Genomic DNA, 8,716 nt, shown 5'->3' with positions numbered 1-8,716 from the left:
ACCTGAAAGGTCTGTGAGAGCGTCGCACGGTAGCTGTCACACTGGGTTTCAAGGCATCCAGCCATGTGCGCAGTTTGTCGTCCCAAAAACAACAAAGAAGGGGCCTGTCTAGTCGTTGGATGTGGTCTGTTGCGATACGTTAGCAAGAATGTTTCCACCCGTCTCTGAAGAGTAGAAGAGACCTTAGACACCTTCAATGCTTGTTTTAGCAACTGAACAAACCTTTCAGCCTGCCCATTGGTTGCTGGATGATATGGGGCTGAATGGATATGCTTCACATGGTTGGCCTTCAGGAAAGTGGATGGACAGTGTGCAGTTCCTCCAGTACTCTTTTTCCGCAGCTTAAGGGGAACAACAACTCTCATGCCCCGCATTAAGCACGCCGTGTTGGACGGACAACTCAGTGCGTTTTGGAGATGAAAGGTGAGAATTCATTATTACTAGTCAGGTTGACAGCTTGGGTCCCTTTTTATGACTATTTCGACGAATGTAGACAAGGTTGAGTTACTCATAGTCTCACGTCGGATTTATCCGTGGCACTGACAGGTGAGTTTCTCCATCTGTTCGACATAAAATAGCTCTACTGCATCCGTTTTTCTCACTGTGCTCTACATGTAACGGCAGACGGGAAAGACCATCAGCATTTGCATGATGCTCAGCTCTTTTGTACTCTATTGTATAGTTGTGCGCAGACAAAAGTAATGCCCACCTTTGCATCCGCGCTGCCGCCATAGTCGGAATTCCTTTTTGTGGCCCAAAGATCGTAGTAAGGGGGCGGTGATCCGTGAAAAAAGCGTGAATTTCCGTCCGTAGAGATATTGATGGAATTTTCTGACCCCAAACACTATGGCCAGAGCCTCGCGCTCAATCCGTGCATAATTCTGTTCTGCCTTGCTAAGTGTGCGGGACGCGAAAGTTATTGGCTTTCTTCACCTCTGGGTAGCATGTGGTAAATGACGGCACCAATGCCATAAGTTGATGTTTGCCAGATTGGGTATGAATCTCCCGTAATAGTTTAACAGGCCTAGAAATGATCTCAGCTGTGTGATGTTTGATGGAATTGGTGCATTGACAATTGCATGTACTTTTTGAGGTGACTTGTGCAAACCTTCTGCATCAATTAAATGACCCAGGTATTCCAGTGATTCCTTGAAAAAGTCACATTTCCCCTTTTTTTTTTTTTTTTTTATGCAAACCAAACTGCTCCAGTCGTCCAAGGACTGCATCCAGGTTTTCCAGGTGTTCAGCTTCAGTCCGCCCGGTAACCAGAATGTCATCCAGGTTACAATGGACATTAGGCAGGCCCTGTAATATATGGTCTATAGCTCTCTGGAAAATAGCTGGCGCCAAAGCGATCCCAAACGGAAGGCGATTGTACTGGAATAGTCCTTTTTGTGTAGAAATTGTGAGGAACTTCCTGGACTCTTCCTCGACCCTCATTTGAAGGTAAGCATGTGACAAGTCCAATTTGCTGAAACACCGTCCTCCCGCTAATGAAGCGAACAGGTCCTCAATGCATGGTAATGGATAGTGTTCAATGTGTAAGACGGTTTATTGTCACCTTAAAATCACCACAGATGTGTACGTCTCCGTTTTTCTTTACAACAGGGACTATTGGAGTAGCCCATTTACTATGCTCTACCGGTGACAATACTCCAATTTCAGTGAGACGGTTCAGCTCCGCTTCAACTTTTGGACGAAGAGCATACGGAATGACTCTGGGCTGGCAACACTTGGGTTTGTGTTCAGGTTTCAATGTTATTTTAGCTGTGATGTTCTTCATTTCTCCCAAACGTTTAGAGAAAATAGCTGCATGTTTCTGCAACACAGATTCAAGCGTCTTCAATTTGACTGCTTTTATTTCTTTCCAGTTCAGTTTGATCTGACGCAACCACTCTCTGCCATAGAGTGGCTGATAGTCTCCCTGCACGACATACAATGGAAGAACAGCTGTCTGCTTGCCCAATTTCACATGCACATCAATTACACCTTCAGGACAATTTCACATGCAGTGTATGTTCGAAGAACAATGTCCGTTGAGCATAGGGGCAGGTGTTTCAATATTCGATCATACCTCTCTGTTGAAATCAATGACACTGCTGCGCCCGTGTCCAGTTCCATTTCCAGTGATGTCCCTTCAATTTCTGGTTTCACGGTGATACTGGACTTTTCTCCTGGCTGCGACAGTTTATATAGAGCTAAATCAGAGTCTGTGTCATCATCATTAGACACTGCATCAGCATCAAGGCGGTGTACATTTCCCTTTTTTATGTAGCCTTTCTGCTTAAATGCTTTAGTTGGCCATGCAGCTTTATTTTCTAGCCTTTTTTGCCACTCTTTGTTTTTCTGTCATTGTTACTCTTCCTGCAAACGCGACTGATGTGGCCTTTTTTCCCACAAACATTACAGTTTTTGTCTTCAAACCAACAGTCATAATCATTATGGTTATTCTTTCCACATCTTTTGCATTTGTTTGCAGTCTTACTCTTTGATGAAGACAGTGCATTTACCGTCAGTGATCCGCTGAGTTGGTGTGCTTCACGTTACGCTGTTTCCATGGAGACCGCCAACTCTACCGCTCTCTGAAACATTAGTGTAGACTCAGTCAACAAGCGTTTTTTTTTAAGTAGCCTCACACAAATCTATCGCGAAGTGCATCATCCAAATGTCCCCCAAATTCATTCTGACAATCCTCTAAGCACTGTAACAAACTGTGTCACTGACTCGCTCTCCTCCTGATTCCGCCGATGGAAACGAAAATGCCCGTGATGACCAGGGGCTTCCGCGAGAAGTGCGGTATGCTGTAGCGTGTCTGTAATGTGCTTGAAGCTTTTCTCTCCCGGTTTGTTCCTGGCGCGATAAAAGACTTCTGAGAAGTCCATATGTTTTTCCTCCGATCACACTGAGTAGCACAGGCACTTTCTTTTCGGCCTCAATACTATTCGCTTCTATGAAGTGTTCAAGTCGTTCGATGTATGTGGTCTACGTATCGACGCTTTCGTCAAAAGCTTTCATGTGGCCAATGGCAACAGCCATCCTAGGTAATCTGAACACTTAAGCTACGCAAAGAAAAGAAAATTTATGGTAACGTAACGCCTAACTACTATTCACTGTTAGTTAGTAGCTGTGGTAATTTTAATCCACCTCGTCGCCAAATATGTTATGTTTTATCTGATTAAAACATATATAAAACTCTTGGTTTAAACCACGTTCAAATAACACAACCAACATTCAGGGGTACTGTTCTTCTGGATTTATTTCTTTAAGGAACACAACTCACAATTACAAGTGGCAGTGCCACCCGCAGGCACAATGGGGAAATAACGATATTACATACATAACAAAAACCAACATTAATAATAATCTGAAATGCTTCTTGACCAAAACCTCACACATTACAATGATTTCTGAACAATTATGTGACACTGAAGACTAAATTAATGATGCTGAAAATTCAGCTTTAATCACAGGAATCACTTTACTAGATATTTACATAAAAAGCTGTTTAATTATAATGTTTCACAATGTTACTGTTTTACTCTATTTTCATACAATAAAAAGAGCCATGCTGACCATAACACGTCTTCTAAATACATAAAGTCTTATTAACCTAAAACTTTTGAACAATTAAAAAGTGTAAATTAAAGTTATGATGATCTGTTCCTCCAACTTAAATTATACTATGGCATATTTAAAGGGGTCATGTACTCATAAACCTAAATCCCCATTATCTCTTAACACGGTGGTTCCCAACCCTGGTCCTGGAGAACCCCTAACACTGCACGGTTTTGGTGTCTCTCTTATCTGACACACACATTTGAGGTCTTGGAGTCTTTTACTAATGAGCTGATGAGTTAAATCAGGTGTGTTTGAATAGTGAGACATCTAAAATTTGCAGTGTTGGGGATTCTTCAGGACCAGGATTGGGAACCACTGTCTTAACATAAAGAGGTTATTGTATTATAAAACGTCCTGTAAATTTCAAACCTCAAAAGTCAGCTAGTCTAAAAACAGATTATATTAAAGCCAGTCTCCCAAAATGACATAAATTAAATACATAATTTCAACTCACATATTTATACTCATACACTCATATCACTAGTTGTTTTTGCTGTGGCGTCCCAAAAATGACAGATTTTTGCAATGTTCTACTCTATGATATAATAGTATAGATGAGCCCCACCAAAAAAATGATCAATGCCACTTCAAACATCACTGCCCCTTTAGCCCCGCCCACCAATTCTACATCAGTGCCTGTTTAGCTGTTAAGTTAGAACTGCTTCCGTGTTCAACTGTTGGCACAAGCTAGATTAAAGTGATTATTACGTTTTGAATATTTTTATTACTAAAAGCATCGATTTTGCTACAGAAGGCCTTTGTTCACCCCCCCCCCCTCCTTTTTTTATTTATAGGATGGGCTCTTTTTATTTCACTTCTTTTGGACTGAAGCAATGCAACACCCGCTGACTGGCATTAAACAGCTTGAAAGATCAAAGACAATTTTTAATATAACTCTTTACTCCTTTCAAACTTTATCTGGAATGTCACTGTTGCTGTCACTGCAACTTCCCGATCAGGCGAACGCACTGATAACACGAGTCTGCCTCATTTTTTATTTTTTTTGGTTAATATTTGCATAATTTATGATTATGCGAATATTAATTCATAATTCATAATTTTAGGCACCATTTGCTTCCATTACACTTAACACAGTGAAATGTCCTTATTTTGCCATTTCATTTGCTTTTCCACATCAAAAGATATGATCAAACACAAGTCTTTCTGCTTTTGAATTTGTACTTTAAGAGTACTATCTCATTAAAGTTTAATTAGAAGGCGCAGCCAAAGTCCTGCTTTGATTTAAAAACATTTTTTCTAATAATAATAAAAAAATAAATAAATACTGCAACCAATTTTGCTTTCCTTTTAACACAATATTTGCACTTTAACACAACAAAGCTACATAATGCTGTCATCATAGAGGTGCGCAGCTTCAGCAGTTCTTCACAAGGGAACAAAAACACTTACACATTAAATAATCAGTGCTCTTGAAACTTCTTGCCTCTTCTCTCCTATTAACCATGCGTTACATATACACAGTTCAACAGGACCCCTCCAGTGCTGCAGAAGGTGCTTCTTCACTCTCCTTCATCAAACAGGGCTTCCAGGGCTGCAGTCTCTTCACCCTCTAATTCAAATGCAGAAGCTTCTGTTCTTCTGCCTGCTGTGTGTTCCACTGCAACAGAAGCACCTTCACTCCTGCTGCCACTTCTGTCAACAAACGAGACTTTTGTCACAAACTCTCTCCAAGTCTGGATATATACATCTTGTCATGCACAAGAATGTCTGCAACCAGACTGTGAGAGTCCACTTATTCTACATCCTTCACAGACAACAACTCTGTTGTGCAGACTTGATCTTTACACTGGCATCAGTGGGTTCTCTCTGAACAAGGGTGCAAATCACCGCTGGACCCTAACACAACATGAGCGGGCAGCAATCACTTTTGAAAGCAAAACAATGGCAGGAAAGTGCCCGGTAGGACATCTTAAGTCGGAGCTAGACAACACCAGAATGCAGAGAGATCAGGCTGATGTGATGAACATTGTGGCCACTATTCAAAATATGGTTAACCCTTTTGACCCATTACTGGATGGAGAGTCTCTTTGTCACATCTCTTCTGGCCAACAGGCATCAGAAAATGTTGCCACAGACTTACTAGGGGCTAAACAAAGAGGTGTTAAGGCACTCACTGAAAAATCTGTGAAAAAAGGATCGTCAATGGCGAAACATCATTCCATAACCCTATAAAGAAAATGAAAATAAAAAACATTTAAAGACACTGGACAAAGTACAGTCACAAAATTAGAGGAAAAAGAAATCACCCTAACATCACATCGCAACTTGTTTGCAAGGGCTAATTGTTGTGGGCAGCGTTAGGCAAATTAACATCGATGAAATGCTCACTTACAGTTTGGGTCCTTTTCCACAGTCAATTTTCCAACTTTGTTGGTTTTGACCAGAGAGCCATCAAAGCTAAGCTGATGCACATCTTGCTCGATAAGATCAACCCGCCTGCAACAGTGAGTTACATTCCTGATGGCTCAGTTTGGATTTGGGATGCTATGGCTATGGTGAAACAGCTAAAGCCACAGCCAACATTTGGGTTGTATGCTGATCATGTACTGAAGACATTAGTTCACGCAGCTAAGGCAACCAAGTCAACAGAGCTTCATTTTGTATGCGACACATACAGCAACCTGAGCATCAAAAATGCTGAGCGTAGTCGGCGTGCAGAACAGGGCTACCAAAAAAATCTAAATATATTGAGATGATCAAAAAAAAAAAAACTCAAAGCAGTGGGAAAAATTCCTGGCATGTGGCCAAAATAAAGAAAACTTACTGGATTATTTCTTCCAATATTGGAGCTCATCTGCAAAGAATATAATTGACAATATAACCGTCGTTATTGCACATGGAAGCAAGTGTCACGCAATTAAGATGAATGTGAGCTATACTGACCTTGAGATACTGGAACTCAAAGACCTAGAGATAAGTCAAGAGGAGGCAGACACCAGAATGATACTGCATGCAGCCCTTGCAGCCAAACACAGCCATGACCTGGTAATCAAGAGCCCAGACACCGATGTCTTTGTGCTGGCTCTAGCTTTCTGCAGCCACATTGATGGCCACCTCCATTTCCATACATCCAAGGGGGAGAAACACACACATTACATTACTGACATTACCAAGCTACATGCCCATCTTGGCTAAGACAAATGTGATGCCCTTGTAGGTCTGCATGCCTTTTCTGGATGTGACACAGTGAGCGCTCTGCATAAGGTTGGGAAAGCAAAAGCATACAAAAAACTAATTTCAAAAACAGAATACATCACTATGTTTAGAGAACTAGGAACAAGTTTCACCCCATCACCAGAACTATGTGAGGCTCTGGAAGCTTACACGTGTGACCTATATGATCAGAAGGACTGCCAAGATGTCAATATTGCAAGGGATGACACTTCCGCCAGCTCCAGAGGCCATACTGAAACGTGTGCACTGATCGTGTAAAAAAAACTAATTGTGTTAAGGGGAGATGCACATGTAAACTGCATGAGCTGCCATGTACAACCCTCTGTCAGTGTGTAAACTGTGACAATAAGTCACTTGAAGATTACTAGGGCACATGTGGAGAGTGGTGTGTTTGTGTGTTTGCTACTCCTGCAGAAGTAAATCTGTATGACATGTTTATGTACATTATAACTCTGCTCTGTTTGATAGGCTATCGAACATAAGATTATAAGTATAACTATCAAAGAACATAAACTGCATGTAAAAGAAACAGGCTATGTTCTTTGATAGTTATAATCTTATTTCTATCACATACAGTTCTAAATAACGTTACAGCTCTTAGCTCTCCGGTTTGAATATTGGTTAGAATATTAGAATTCTGACCCTTTAACATTATGTCAGATGTAACTGATAATTAAATATATGTCTTAAACATCAACAGGTTCATGTTCATGTTTGCCTTGAGTTTTTGGCGAACGTTTGCAAAACGGTCTGAGGTAATTATCCGCCAACATACAGTGGAGCTGTAGTCTATGTGAGTTGGATGAAGTGTTACCGTTAGAATGGAATGTTTACACCAAATCAAATATGTAATCACATGATGCTAGCTACTGCCAGAGCGGTTAAATATGATGTTCTCAACGGCTCTGGCTACTGCTAGTTCGCCAGCTGAAATGTTACCCTACTTAAAACAACACTAACGAGACGCTTACACACGTTTGAACAACACAGTGTACAAAACAATCATTTTATGTAGATATCATATTCTAATTAAATGAATACTTACAATCACACAAATAATGTCCTTGATGATGATCAATGCGCTGCTGCTGCTCGTGTCTGATAGCTAAATCATCCGTGTAACAGCTGTTCTAAATAAGATACATCTGATTGGATAATAATAATCCCATGTCAGTATCTTGCCGTGCTATCGGCTCAACTAATATAATAGGTAACCGCGTTTGTCTGCATATTTACGGGTCATGCATAATGATTTCGGGGAAAATGTGCAATAATTGGGAGTGGCAACACTTTTCATATCGTTGAGAATAAAACAACCGTCCCAACTTTACAAATCCAGGTTCTCCCTCCATGGGGATCATCCATTTCGAAAAGTAAAACAGATATGAACCCTCGGCCCACGGTCTATACGTCATCCATTCAGAATCTTTTCCTTCAGCCAACCTTCTACAAGAAGCAAGAAGCTTATCATCAAGAATACTCACCATGATCTACACGCTGCAGCGGACATGCCTTCTCTCCCCTGCTGTGTTGCGGTGAGCTTCGGACAAGGATAACCTCTCACAATTGCCTCTCATGCATGGAGCCAATCAAACTTTCTGATGGCCACGAATTGTGCATCTTTTGCCTGGGATGTGCCCATGCAGAGGTGGTGCTTGGGGGTACAGACTGCCCCCACTGTGGAGATATGCCATACGGAAAGGTAATATATTCACATATATGTGAAGCACTGTTAAATATATTGAAATATATTTTGAAAATCTATTTTAAAAATACATATGTTTGCGTGTGTGTGTTACATTATATTCATGCCTCAAATAACTTTTAATCAATGTGTTTTTGCAGTGCAGCAATGCATTTTGTTTCTACACTGTTAACCATTTTTAAAGCTATTATTATATTA

Source organism: Cyprinus carpio, chromosome B4 (assembly GCF_018340385.1).
Source record: "Cyprinus carpio isolate SPL01 chromosome B4, ASM1834038v1, whole genome shotgun sequence".
Classification (NCBI taxonomy): Eukaryota; Metazoa; Chordata; class Actinopteri; order Cypriniformes; family Cyprinidae; genus Cyprinus; species Cyprinus carpio.
This window is presented reverse-complemented; position numbering follows the sequence as displayed.